We start from the raw sequence: 13,475 nt of genomic DNA, 5'->3' as shown, positions 1-13,475 counted from the left end.
TCTGCTCGCTATGCGATCGCCATCGGTATCACCCAGCCACCTCTGTATCGCGAAGGAGCCATCTATGTTTCTCGGATCATCACTCCCATATCGATTCAGGGATGGAGATGGCGAAGAGGCGGTTTGGACAAGCATATCCAGCGGAAGGGATTGCTGAACCTTCAAAGAAAGACTGGTAGATGATGATGATGATGATGGTTCGGCTCAATATGAGCGTTGAGCGGAAGATCCTATCACACTTATACACCACCTACAATTCTACTTCGTCACCCAACGAGACATGTCATGAATCTTGGACAGTGTGCCATACCAGTCCGCCTCACAAGTAGTTTTCTCATTTCCTGTCCTCCTATCGCTTACTTGACCCAGCCACCTGGTCAGATTCTTATTTCAACTCAGCTTCGAATCTGGTGCGCAGAGGCCAGGTAAAAACTGAAAGAAGGCGCGCGTAAGGACCAGAGGTTACGGACGTGGCAGTGGCTTTTCCGGGTGCTTGCTTTTTGGTGTTCAGGGATTTGCATCGAACGGCACGACGACCGGTAAGCCGCACCAAAACGCCCCCGTTTCATTTCCTGATCGGAATATTTCCTTATGAACGATCTTGGATTAAGGGCTCAGATTGGGATGCGCTTGTCCTACTCGATCATCTGCAATCCTTCATTGACAGACACGATGTCGCTAACAGGACAAGAGTCATAGTAAAGCGCTCATCCTTTGTCTCCGAAAATTTGGTAAACAGCCACATGAAGCGAATATCAATCAAAATGACTTGTAACAAGACCTGCTGCCGGGCGTACGATACGAGGCAGATCAACCTGCTGCCTGGCAACAAAAGACACCTGAGAAGCATCATGCGCTCAAGTCTACATTGATGCCCTCAAGCTTGACGATGTTGATGAGTTGGAGCGATTGCGGCTGAAAACAGGGGCACCGAAATGGTAAGCGTACTTTTCTCATTCGTACTTACAACCGGGTAGACGTATGCTAGGGCTTGGTAACCACACGTGTGAATGACTTACTTTTCATCAAGGTCGCTATTCGCTGGCGCATTGTCTTTAGTTAGGCTGATGCGAGACAACAAAGAAAGCGGGGAACCCTGTCATTGGATGAGAAAACTGACAAGCGACTATGCATGGCCACCACGGTTGGGCCTGCATGCGTGAGCATCGAGGAAAGAACGCTACCGTGTCCGTGCGCGTAATGCCTATGTTCATTTAATGCCTAGGTAATAACACTAAATCTTTATTAAAAATAAAGCTCTATAACTACTAAAAATTGTAATAAAATTACGATAAGCTAGATTTATACTATATAGACCCTTATAAAGGTTTTAGCTTATTTAGAATATTTTTTAGGGGTCTATATTAACTATATTTTAGTTCTTTTAGGTAGAGCTACCTATATAACTACCCTAACTAGTATATAAGATAGAATATTAATAATATACTTTTAATACTTTCTAGGTAGCTTAAGAGCTTCTAAAGCCTTACACTTACCTTTTTAAGATAATTTTATAGCCTTTTTAGCGTTATAAAGTACTTTTTAATAGGCTTTTTAAGCTACCTCTACTTCTTATTCTTACTACCTAACCTCCTTAAGTCTTTTACGCTTAACACGCTTCTCCTAAATAAGTTAAAGCTTATAAAGATAGGCTTACTCTCTTAACTAGGCTAATTCTAATTTTTAAAGCTCTAGTTATATAGCTTATTATTATTATAATACCTTATTATCTTAAGCTTTTTAAACCTACTTAGGGGACTAGAAAATAGCTCCTCTATTATACCCTTAAGGGTCTTTAAGATAGAGAGTATAGCTCTTCTTCTCTTATTTCTTTTTAATATTTAGGGTATCCTAAAGACCCCTAATCTCTCTATAAAGGATATTATTTTAAGCTAAGATATAGTATAGACTTTACTAAAGTTTCTTAATATCTTTACTACTTTAATCCTTTACTATATAGTATATAATAAACTCTAGTTTAAGCTAATCCTCTCTACTTAGTATAGAAGCTTATTATATAGGGTTTTACTATACTTCTCTAAGCTTAGTCTATACTAAGGCGAGTTAGGCTTAGGCGATAGTCTATAAGGTAGGATATAGAATAATTAGGTAGAAAAGAGTTATTATTATAACTAAGAGATAATTACTACTAATTCTATAAATAATAGAATAACTAGTTAATAATCTATATAAGAGATAAACTATTTAAGTTAACTATAATAAGTATAATAATAAGATCTAATATATTCTTATACCTATTACCTTAGGTCCTACTATCCCTACTGTTCTATCTACTATAGATAGTTATAATAGCGCTACTATCCTAAGATACTCTACTATCCTAGATATTAGATCTTAGTATAATAGTATATTATATAACCTAGTACGCCCTACACTTAGCCTTCCTTCTTTTATTAGTAGCTTTCCTTATATAAGGAGGATTTAACCTTTATTACTTATAATATTATCCCCCCCCTTAGGTGTATTATCCTAATACCCTAGATTATTATTTCTCTGTACCTAGTCTAGTAGTAGAGGTGTAGGATTAGGTATTCTTATAGTGTTATATCCTCTCTTCTTCCCTTTCCTTACCTCTCCTAACTATGCCTAAGGTTCTATCTTCTCGCTGTTCTCGTCTCTAAAGCTTAACTACTAAGTGTTATACCTATACTAATTACGTAAAAGAGTAGGGTTTAGAGATATCTTTTTATTATAAGCGCTGTAAGGAAAAGAACCTTATATAAGGGGTAGTTATAGGTAATAGTATTTACTTTATACTATAAGAGAATAGTAGGGGATAGCTCTATATTCTAATAGTATACTAAGGGAAGTAATAATAATAATTCTTACTAGTTTTCTTACGCGTAAAGTGTAGGTTAAGAGTAAGTTCCTCCTCTATAAAGATAATAAGAGAAGTAATTATATTAGGACCTTAGTACCCTTCTAGCTAAGCTATATCCTATATATTATAGAACCTCCCCTCTTAGGCTAGCGTCCTTAATAGTCCTAGCCTTAATAAAAACCTAAAATCTTTATTAGAAAATAGGAAAAGAGTATCTAGTCTTTTAGTCTATCTTATATACGTCTATCTTACGCTATATAGATATAGTATTAAGGTAAAGTATATTATACTTATTATTAGGTCTAGGAGTAATATAGAGGTAACTAAGGATTTTAGGATAAGTTACCCTTACACTTTTACTTTATTATAGTAAAGGTAACTTTTTATTTACTTCCTCTTTAGGGTTATAGAATTTTTAGTAAGGTAAGAGTAGAATTTTCTATAGTAACTATCTATTTATTATTAATTATAATAGAAATTTTTCTAATACCTTACTTAATACCTTTACACTAATACTAATATATACCTTAATTATACCCTCTACGTAAGCTATAAGCTTTCTAATATAGTCTATTATCCTAATCTATAATATATTAAGAAGTCCTACCTCTAGAATACTATAGTATCTACTTAGAGTAATAGTAATAAGTGTATTAATATTATTACTACTTACGTAACTTACCTATACTACGCTTAAACTATCTATAAGTAAAAGTAGATTTATAAGAAGCTAGATAAGTATTACTATAATTACTATAGTTCTAGTAACTATAGTAGTTATACTTTAGTAAGTTCTTTAAAGTCTTTTAGGCGTATGATACTTTAGCTAATCTTTATAAGTTCTTACTAACTTAAACGCCTACGTTAATTATCTATACTACTTACGTATAAAGTATAATACTACTATAAGGGGTACTACTACTCCTAAGACTAATACTATAGTACTTTATATAAGTATTAAGCTTATATATACGTAGCGCTAGTTTAACTTAGAGCTTACTAACTACTAATATATTATTACTTACTCTAGGACTCCTTTAGGAGTTCCTACCTAGATTCCTATAACCTCCTCTAACTTTCTTAGCCTAATTCTAGTTAAGTAGTATAGGATTACTATTACCTTAGAGTAGCTAGTTAGTTATATAGTAATTATAGTATACTCTTATACTTTATCTTCTAACTTTATTTATCTTAACTAACTTTTTCTAGAATAGTGCTAGTAGTAATAGTAATAATAATAATAATAATAATAATAATAATAATAATAATAGTCTATTAGATAAGGAGAGTAAGGATAGTACTACTAATACGTTAGCTATATAGCTAGAAGACACTAGGTCTAAGTATAGTGTAGGTAAGGATAGTAAGGGTAGTAAAGATAGTAGAGATAGTAAGGGTAATAAAGATAGTAAGGGTAAGGAGGATAGTAAGGGTAGTAAAGATAATAAGGATAGTAAGGCTTAATTTTTTCTTTTTTTATATTTTTTACTTTCTATATATATAGTTACCTAAAATCCTATACTGTAGGATTTACGCCTTAAGTATATTATAAATTCTTTTATTATACTCTTTTTTATCGCCTTACGCGCTATAAGCTTTATAATACTTTAAAGTCTTAGAGTAGTTCTTCTATATCTTTAAAGTTAGAGGCTAAGGTCTAAGTATCCTAGGATTTATTATATCCTTTCTATCTTAGCTAGTACTATAACTAGCCTTTTCTTATATATTTTCTAAGGATTTTTTCTACTTCCTAAACTTCTTAACCTTCTAGGGTAACTTCTAGTAGTTATATATTATTATTATTATTTTTCCTAGAATTCTAATATTCTAGAAGAGATACGTAGAAGATATTATAAATATAATAATAAGGTAGTAGAAGTAAGTAATATACCTATAACCTAACTACGTTCTAGACTTAAAATAGTCTAATATACTTACTAGAAAGCTTTTTACTAAGTTAATTAACTAAGTTAATATACTTTATACTAAAGAGAATAAGGTCTCCTTTATAAAAAATATTTAGCTTATATTTCTTATTATAGTAGTAGCTTTAATACTCTTACGCTTTTAATAGATAATCTATTACTACTATACGTACGCTATATATACGCTAAACTCTATCTACGATATCTAGTACCTCCCCCTCTTACCTACTATCCTTAAGAGGTATTATAAGTAAGGGGTACTTACTATAAATAAGGTAGAAAGGAGTAGCTTTTATTAATTTATAAATAGAGTTATTATACGCGAATTATACTATTAATAATAATTAGACTTAGTTATCCTATTTTTTAGACGTAAAAATTCTTAAGTATTACTTTATAGTCTAATTCTAGTGTTTAGTTTACCTATCTATCTATAGATAGAAGGCTATACTAAGCCTATACTTTACTTATAGTTAGTAGTAGATCTCTATCTAAAATATAGAAGTAAATACTAAGCCTTAGTCTAATATAATACCTTTCTATACTCTATATTTTAAAATAACCTAATTAAAGTAGGATTCTATAAACTATTTTATATCCTAGGTTTTTAAAGTAGGTTTATAGATAACTATCTTAGAGAAGTAGTTTATAATTATAAGTACTATATTAAAGACGTAACCTAATCTATTTTTTAATAGTAGTAATCTTATAATAAAATCTAAAGAGACTTCCTTAAAGATATCCTCTAGGATTAGTAGTAATACTAGCTTACTATATTTACTATACTATATAGCTTTACTTCTTTAATATATAGTATAAGTCCTTATATATTCTTAAACGTCTTAGCTAAGTAATAGCTAATAGTAGTACCTACTAATAAGCTTAAGTATTCTATGTACACTAAAGTAGCCTACTATATATATATTATAGTATTAGGATAAAATTTCTTACCTAATAGCTAGTTCCTCTAGAATATAAATTCTACTATTATATCTTAGGACTTCCTTATAATTAGTGCGCTAAACTTATATACCTCTATAGCTTTAAGTATATAAAACTTACTTAGAGTTTATAACTTACTACTAGGTAAAGGTGTCCCTTTACTATAACTAGAGTAGAATATCTAGTAAAGCTTTAGACTCTACTAATATAGGTTTACTACTAACTAATACCTTAGCTAGTAAGTATAGTATATATAGTATATATCCTATAGTACTAGTAGTAGGGACCTAACTAGTTCTATAAATATTAATAATATATATCTTATACGCGCTTACTAGACTAAGTTTAAGTATAGATCCTCTTACTCTACTAAGTTTATTCCTTACTAGAAGCTTATTCTATAAGGTAGGTAATAACTAAGTTAAGGATATATTCTCTTACTTATAATCTACTCTTCTTAAGGGTCTATCTACTAGGTTAGTATTCCCTAAATAGTATTTTACTTTAAAATTAAATACTCTTAAATAGAGTACCTAATATACTTAATAAGGGTTAAGCCTCTATATAGCGCGTATAGAGTATAGGTTATTATAATCTATTAAAACTTAGATAGTATAATAAGTACCCTCTAGGTAATACTACTACTACTTAAAGCTATATACTATAGCTAGAAGTTCTAGATTATATACCTTATAATTTAGTTCTATAGCCTAAAGCTTTCTTAAGATAAATACTACTAGGTACTATTTCTTATTATTAAATAGCTAAGAAAGTATACTTAAGATTATAAATATTAAGGTATCTATCTTAATATAAATCTATAGTAATTTATTAAAGTAGTGTAGGATAGGTAGCTTCTATAGTATTATCTTAGTAGAAAACTTAATTCCCTTTTAGAATATTAGTAAGGGGGGCTATTTCCTAAGTATAGCACTTAATAAAGTATTAATAGAAATTAGTAAACCCTAAGAAGGATTATAGCTCCTTAATACTAGTTAGGGTTAGCTATTAGAGTACTATCTCTACACGTATAAGATTAGCGCGAATACTACTCCTTATAATAATAAATCCTAAGAAATAGACTTTAGTAGCTATAAAGGTATACTTTTTTAGGTTTATATAAAGTTTAGCTTCCCTAAAGGACTAAAGTATAGCGTGTACTACGCGCTAGTATAGCTTAAGATTATTATTATAAGTATAGATAAGAATATTATTAAAGTAAACTATATAAATATAGTCTAAATATCTACTTAACGCCTTATTAATATAGGCCTAAAAGCTTATTAGAGTATTAGTTAACTTAAAAAGTATAACTAAGTACTTAAAGTAGCTATATTAAGTTTAAAAAGCTATCTTCTATTTATCTCCTACTTTTATTTATATATAATAGTAGGTATCCTTAAGATCTAGTGTTATATAGTATTATATACCTAATAGGTAATCTAGTATCTCTCTAATAAGTAGGAGTAAGTAATAATCTTTTATAGTAACTATATTTAGACCTCTATAATTTATATAAAGGTAAAGTATACTATCTTTCTTTAGTATAAAGATAATTAGTAAGCCTATAGGGCTAGTACTATATTAGATTTATCCCTTATAAAGAGCCTTTTCTATATATTTATAGAGTAGTTAAAGCTTATATAAAGAGAGTATATATAGTAGTTTATATAGTAGCTCTTTACTTAGTTAGATAGGAATTATATAATCTAAACTCTTATAACTTAGAAGAGTTATAGCCTTTATATTATTAAATATATTTATATATTCTAATAAAGTATTAGGGATACGTAGTTCCTATACTATATAGATATTATATATATATATATTATAGTCTAAGAAAGTATTAGTTAATTAGAGAGTTCCTAAGAGGTAGGTAAAACTAAAATCCTTTTTACTTTTTTAGAGAGTCTTTATACTTACTAACTAAATATTAGCTTTAGTTAATCCTTAGCGCTATTTTTAGTACTTATAATTAATAAAAATATCCTTTTATTTAAGAAAAGGATTCCTTAGGAGAAGAGGAAGTCCCTCTTTATTTACCTTATATATAGTTACTTAGGTAAGGCGTTCTATACTATTATTATCTAATAAGTATACTTAGAACGCGTATACTACGTAGGTGCCTTAATATTATAGATTAATCTATCCTAATCTTAGGAGCTCTATATTCTCTATAGGCTTTATACTTATTTCTATAGTAGTAATTTAACTAATTAGACTAATATTTACTTAAGGATTAAGAATAACTTTAAGTTCTTTTTCTTAACTAGATTCTACTTATATACTATATATACGCTTTATACCTAGTAAGATATTAATTAGTAACTACCTTACTAATCCTAGATTTTTAGGGAGGCTTACCCTTTTCCTACTTAGTTAATATTAATAAGTACTTAGTTTAGGTTACTACTTTAGTACTTATTAGTATAGTACCTCTTCTTCTAGTACTTAAAGTATATAATTAAGCTATTATCTTTTAGCTTCTTTAGTAAGTTATACTATAAGGTTAGAGAAAGAGCTTCTCTACACTTTCCCTTATAAGCGCTTTAGGCCTATTATTTATATATAAGGGCTACTCTATATAAGTTTCTTTTAAGTATAGATACTAATATAATAAGGTCCTCTCTAGTAGCTAAAACTTAGTAATAGTTAGTAATAGCTTACTATACCTTAAGCTATAGTTTTATAAATAAGTATTACACCCTTTACTCTTTAATATAAGTAGGGAGTTAGTCTTCTAGAACTTCTAAGTAAGTAGTAAAAGAGTAAACTATCTAGTCTTTTTACTATATAGTATTATTATACGCTATAGCTACTTTAAGACTATAGTTAATAGGATTAGAAAGTAAGTTAAGTAGGTACTACTTAAAGTATTCTTAGGTAGGATCCTCCCCTTATACTTTAAACGTACGCTCGTAGTACGTATACTAAAGCTCCTTAGGTTCTCTTCCTATATACTATATAGACTATAAAACTTTATTATAGTTAGTAGAAAACTCTTATAGTAGTAGTTAAAAAGCTATCTTATAAGAATAGATAAATTTATAATATTCTTTAATTATTTTTCCTTAGTACTCTATAGGGTCCTTAGGTTTTAAAGTATATTTTAGGTATATAGCACCTATAGGTTTAGGTATACGTTAGGTATACGTAATAAGATCCTTAGTGCTAAGGGTAATATAGCTTACTTCTACTTAGGGTATACCTTATCCTATTTCTTCTAGCTATATAACTTTATCTTCTAGCTTATATAGCTATTAGAGGGTAAGTAGTTTATCCTATTATCTCTTAATAGCTATAATACGCTCCTCTAGTATTATAAGTATATTTTCTACTAGTAGTATATATTTACTATATAGTATTTATATTAGGCTTAAAAGGCTAGAACTTTAGCTCCCTACCTTAGCTTAGGTAGTAGATCGCGTTAAGGGAGCTATCCCTAGACTATTTACCCTATAGGAGAGAAGAATTATTATATAAGGGGTAGTTATAGGTAATAGTATTTACTTTATACTATAAGAGAATAGTAGGGGATAGCTTTATATTCTAATAGTATACTAGGGGAAGTAATAATAATAATTCTTACTAGTCTTCTTACGCGTAAAGCGTAGGTTAAGAGTAAGTTCCTCCTCTATAAAGATAATAAGAGAAGTAATTATATTAGGACCTTAGTGCCCTTCTAGCTAAGCTGTGTCCTATACGTTACACCTTTATTACTTTATAGATACTAAGTTAGGTTATTATACTAGTTATATTTTAGTAAAGGCTAAGTATAGCTTATTTATTTCTAAGGAAGAATAGGAGAAGGTTTAGTATAAGAAGTATATAAAGTATTTAGAGGTTATATAGCTAGAAGCTTAGCTAGCTTAGAGTAAGCTAGAACTTCTAAAGGCTAAGGCGTAAGAGTAAGTATTTACTAATTAAGATCTTACTATTCTAAATCTTTAGGATCGCGCGAAAGAGTAAGCTAAGGGGAACTCTACCCCTAGTATAGACTTTTAATTAACTAAACTATTACTACCTAGACTATTAACTAACTTAGGCTAGTTATAGGATAACACTTCTTTTAATCCTTTTTCTAAATTCTTTTCTTCTTTTAAGGACCTAGTCCTCTATTCTTTAAGTATCTCTAATAGTACTTATATACCTATAACTTATAGTTTATTAAATTTTCCTTTAGTTCCTAAGTGTTCTAGCTCTCTAGCTATCCTAACTACTTAACTAAGTATTTCTACTAATAACTAATTTTCTATAGGTCCCTAATTTCCTTAACCTTATACTTATTATCTTTAAGCTCTATATTAGTAGCTAGCTTAGTATCTAGAGGTACTCTTTCTAGGAGTTTCTTATAAAAGATAGGGTAGATATATATACCTAGTAGGAGTTAGAGTTTATAGTTTACTTTACCTATTTCCTCTAGAACCTTAAATAGTCCTACTTAGAGGTTATCTAGTTTCTTACTTAGTTGCTTAGTTTTTAAGTTTTATTATAATAGGAAAACTTTATCCCCCTTCTTAAAGGTTAGTCCCTTAATCCTTTACTTATTAGCTACCTTAGCTATTATAAGGTTCCTATAAGCTATATTCTTACTTAGTTCTATATATAGTTCTTGTATTAAGTAGGCTTTATTGTCTACACCTACTATAATACTTTCTATATCCTTTAGATCTTAATAAGTAACTAGCTTATATCTATAGTTCGCGTAGTGTAGTAAGTACTTTATTATTATAGACCTAGTACTATTATAGGCTAATTATACTATTAGTAAGAGTTTAACCTAGTTATCTTATAGCTTATTAGTGTATATCCTTAGATACTATTCTAGTGTCTAGTTTATTTGTTCTGTCTAGCTATCTATTTTAGGGTAAAAGCTAGTTAATAGCTTCTTCTTTACACCTAACTTTACTAGGAATATATTCTAATACTTAGAAGTAAATAGTTTATTATAATTAGTAATAAACTCTTTAGGTATCCTATATTCTAATATTAGTGCCTTACTAACCTTATACGCGTATTCTTCTACTATAATAGTTTCTTTAGTAGGTATAAACTTTACTCCTTTTGTATATTAGTATATAATAACTAGGATTATATTATATAATCTTCTAGATCCTAGTTCTAATAATTTTAGGAGCTTTACTATAAAGTCTATTATTACGCTACTCTATAGTCTTATTAGTAGTAGTAAGGGTTATAATAGGCTATAGGGCTTATATCTCTTAGGCTTATTCTAGTAATAAGCTAAATAGTTACCTAGGACGTCCTATACCTTTACTTATAAGCGTAGTATTATAAATACCTTTACTAAACGTCTAACTATCTCTTCTAGTAATATATATCTAAACTCTAGGGACTTATATAGTTCCTTAATAAGATTTAATCTTAGGTGTAGAGGTATATATATTTAATTACCTTAAATTATATCTTAGTACTCTTACTTATCTTATAATAGTTTATTAGAGCTATTTTTATTAGGCTTAAACTACTAGCTAGCTACTCTCTACTACTATTACTACTAAAGTGTTTCTACCTACTTAGCTACCTTAGCTATCTTAGCTAGTTCTAGCTAGTTATAATATAAAGTACTATTAGGTATCTTCTTAAATATAGTATTATATAGTTCTTTATAACTATCTTTACGTAAATTAGATCTCCTACTTAGAGTATCTATAGCTCTATTAAGTATTCTAGCGTAGTATATTATCTTAAAGTTAAACTAGGCTAGTATCTTAGCTTATTAAACTTATTATTAGTTAAGTTTTTTTATAGTTATAAACGTTACTAAGTTCTAGTAATTAGTAAAAACCTTAATCTAATATAGTAGTCCTAATAAATAGACCTCCTACTATTTAAAGGAATTAACTAGTCCTAGTAACTCCTTATTATAAATATTATAGTTAAGTTCTACTTTAGAGAACTTCCTTGTTACACGGGGGTAGGCTATACTTCTCTAAGCTCGGTCTGTACTAAGGCGAGATAGACTAAGGCGGTAGTCCGTAAGGTATCGTATGGAATGATCAGGTGGAAAAGAGTTATCGTTGTAACTAAAGGATAAACAATACTAATTCTATAAACGATAGAATAACTAGTTGACAATCTGTGTAAGAGATGAACTATTTGAGTTGACCACAACGAGTGTAATAATGAGATCTAACACATTCTTATACCTATTGCTATAGGTCCTGTCCTCCTTGCCCTCCCTTCTAAGAGGGAGGCCTGGGAGGGCCGTGACCTCCTGATCCTCACTGGCCTCCCGGAGGCTAGGTCTTGGCGGGATGCTATTCCTTTCATGTGATCTGGGCCCCGCCCTAGATCCACTTTCGTCTATCGTGTCCGCCTGATGGTCTTCCTTCATGCGACCTGTATAAAAGGGAAGCAATTCCTTGTTACCTTGTAACATTACCCCCCCTCTTAGGCGTATCGTCTCGATACCCTGGATTATCGTTTTCCTGCGCCTAGTCCGGCGGCGGTGGTGGAGGTATAGCTACTCTGGTGGTGTCGTATCCTCTCTTTCCTCCTTTCCTCACTTTCCCTGACTATGCCTAAGGTTCAGACTTCTCGACGCGTCCGTACCTAGAACTCGACTTAACAGCGCCAGGCTCGTGCTGACCGTATCCGCTAACAAGGGAACGAGATGACCTTTTGTTGCAAGCGGTGTGAGGAGAAGAATCTTCGTTGTTTTGTGGACACTGCCTCTGGGCAGTGTGCGGGCTGTATTTCGGTGAAAGCTGAGTGTAGCTTATTTGTGACTGAGGAAGAGTGGGAGAAGGTTGAGGCTGAAAAGCGCGAGAAGCGCTTGGCGCTTCTTCGAGCTGAGGCCGAGGTCGCTCGACTTCGGCTGGAAGTGGCAGAGACTGAGGCGCGAGAGCGAGCATTCGCTGATCGAGATCACGCCATTTTGAGTCTTTAGGATCGCGCGAAAGAGCAAGCTGAGGGGAACTCTGCCCCTGGTACGGACTTTCAACCAACTGAACCATCGCTACCCGGACTGTCGACTGACTTGGGCTGGTTGCAGGATGACGCTTCTTTCGATCCTTTTTCTGAATTCTTTTCTTCCCTGGAGGATCCGCTCCTCCCTTCTCTGGGTGTCTCCGATGGTACTCACGTACCTGTGACTTGCAGTTCGTCAAATTTTCTTTTGGTTCCCAAGTGTTCTGGCTCTCTGGCCATCCTAGCCACTTGACTAAGTATTTCCACTGACGACCGATTTTCCGCAGGTCCCTGATTTCTTCGACCTCGTATTCATCGTCCTCGAGCTCTATGTCGGTAGCTAGCTCGGCATCTGGAGGTGCTCTTTCCAGGAGTTTCTTGTGAAAGACAGGGTGGATGCGCATGCCTAGTGGGAGTTGGAGTTTGTAATTTACGTTGCCCATTTCTTCTAGAACTTCGAATGGTCCTACTCGGAGGTTGTCCAGTTTCTTGCTTGGTCGCTTAGTTTTCAAGTTCTGTCGTGACAGGAAAACTTTGTCCCCCTTCTTAAAGGTTGGTCCCTTAATCCTTTGCTTATTAGCCGCTTTGGCTGTTGTGAGGTTCCTGTGAGCGATGTTCTTGCTCAATTCGTCGTGCAGTTCTCGCATCAAGCGGGCTTTGTCGTCTGCACCTACTGCGATACTCTCTATATCTTTCGGATCTCGATGAGCAATCGGCTCATATCCGTAGTTCGCATAGTGTGGCGAGTACTTAGTCGTCGCAGACCTAGTACTATTGTAGGCTAATTGTGCTGTCGGCAAGAGTTCAACCTAGTTGTCTTGCAGCTTGTTGGC

Source organism: Alternaria dauci, chromosome 1 (assembly GCF_042100115.1).
Source record: "Alternaria dauci strain A2016 chromosome 1, whole genome shotgun sequence".
NCBI classification, from domain to species: domain Eukaryota; kingdom Fungi; phylum Ascomycota; class Dothideomycetes; order Pleosporales; family Pleosporaceae; genus Alternaria; species Alternaria dauci.
This window is presented reverse-complemented; position numbering follows the sequence as displayed.